The sequence below is a fragment of the Cynocephalus volans genome, chromosome 5, assembly GCF_027409185.1.
Source record: "Cynocephalus volans isolate mCynVol1 chromosome 5, mCynVol1.pri, whole genome shotgun sequence".
In the NCBI taxonomy this organism is placed as follows: domain Eukaryota; kingdom Metazoa; phylum Chordata; class Mammalia; order Dermoptera; family Cynocephalidae; genus Cynocephalus; species Cynocephalus volans.
Genome location: NC_084464.1, coordinates 38,674,649 through 38,676,592, shown reverse-complemented (window position 1 = coordinate 38,676,592; position 1,944 = coordinate 38,674,649). Strand labels below are relative to the sequence as shown.

The following is a 1,944-nucleotide window of genomic DNA, read 5'->3' as shown; positions in this document are numbered from 1 at the left end:
CCGTCCCCGGCGGGCTCCGGCGCGCTCTCGGGCGGCGGCGAGAGGACAGAGGCGCCGCGAGGGTGACCGCGACTCCAGTTCTCCTCTTCTCGGCCCGGCCACGCCCACCGCCTGCTGAGGCGCCTCCTCCGGGGGACCGGGGAGGGGAAGAAAGGGAGCGACGGCCCAAGCCACTACGTTTCTATCACGCGTCTGCCACTTGTTTTCGTCCTCCGTAGCTAAGCTCGTTTCTTCCCACCTCGCTTCTTTTCCACTCCAGTTTCTTGTTCATGCGCAGAGGCATTACCCGTCTTCACGTCTCCTACACATTTCAAACCACCTTCCAAGCCTGCTCGTATCCGAGATCACCACAGGGCTCTCGAATGTAACCTCTGAATTAAGTACCCAGAACACTCGAGCACCCGCGACGAGGTGGCCGAGTGGTTAAGGCGATGGACTGCTAATCCATTGTGCTCTGCACGCGTGGGTTCGAATCCCACCTTCGTCGGTTGTCTAGTCTTAGGTTGAGAGACTATGACTTTTCAAGTCTTCTCTTGGTATTCCCACTTTTGAGGCTTACTGTCCTGACATCTCCTTTCTAGAAAAAGGCTGCTCCTCTCCCATTGCTACAGACCTCAACCTTTCTCGTGTTTTCCCCTCCGCTTGATAAGCAGAGTGGTCTTGCACTAAGGCATTATTTTTTCAAATGTCAGAGAAGATTTTGCGAGGTATTCCTCAAGTTTCTCCCATCCACTCCTAGAAGGGGCTTTTGTTTTCAACTAATTCATATCATCTAAGTGGAATCCTTCACAAGATCAATTTAATAAAGTTCTTTAAATTTTTTATTTATTATTACATTTTTATTTTAATTTATCAATATACAATGTAGTTGATTTTCGTGTCTCTTTACCAATTCCTCTTTCCCACTTCCCTCTCCCCTAATAAAGTTCTAAATGTAAGACGACAGCGAGGTGAAAAGATACACAGAGAATAGGGAAAGAGTGAGAGGAGGGATGAAGATTGAGAGAAAAAGATAGAGTATATAAAAGTAGTCCAAAGATGTAAATAAGAAGGGGATACAAAGGAGAGACTGATTGTTTCACTACTGTGAGAAGTAAAATAGAATCTTATGGAGGAGTTTAGATCAGCAAGTCAAACACCCCAAGGCGCAACAAATTAGAAGAGGTAGATTCATGAAATGCAAATCAAAACCACACTGAGGTACCATCTCACCCCAGTCCGGATGGCTAATATCCAAAAGACTGTGAATGATAAATGCTGGCGAGGTTGAGGAGAAAAAGGAACTCTCATACATTGTTGGTGGGACTGCAAAATGGTGCAGCCTCTATGGAAAATGGTATGGAGGTTCCTCAAACAATTGCAGATAGATCTACCATATGACCCAGCTATCCCACTGCTGGGAATATACCCAGAGGAATGGAAATCATCAAGTCGAAGGTATACCTGTTCCCCAATGTTCATTGCAGCACTCTTTGCAATAGCCAAGAGTTGGAACCAGCCCTAATGTCCATCATCGGATGAGTGGATGCGGAAAATGTGGTACATCTACACAATGGAATACTACTCAGCTATAAAAAAGAATGAAATACTTCCATTTGCAATGACATGGATGGACCTAGAGGAAATTATATTAAGTGAAACGAGTCAGGCAGAGAAAGAGAAATACTACATGTTCTCACTTATTGGTGGGAGCTAAAAATAAATAAATAACTACACAAATAAACTGGGGTGGGGGGAGAGAAGAAGACGCAACAATCACAATTCCTTGAAGTTGTTACGGCAAGCAAAAAGATATGAGGCTGTTGGGAGGGAGCGGGGAGAGAGAGGAGGGAGGGAGATTTCGGTAATGGGCCACAATAACCAACCACATTACATGTTGATAAAATAAAATAAGTTTAAAATAAATAAATAAATAAAACACAATGGGATTTATAATGCTATATG

General features: G+C 44.4%; 1 non-coding gene across 1 annotated transcript; it reads left to right on the top strand.

Moving 5' to 3' along the window:
- The first annotated feature begins 405 nt into the window (after positions 1-405).
- TRNAS-GCU (transfer RNA serine (anticodon GCU)) lies at positions 406-487 on the top strand. The gene has a single exon. It is a non-coding gene; the product is annotated as a tRNA-Ser (tRNA).
- Positions 488-1,944: the final 1,457 nt, after the last annotated feature.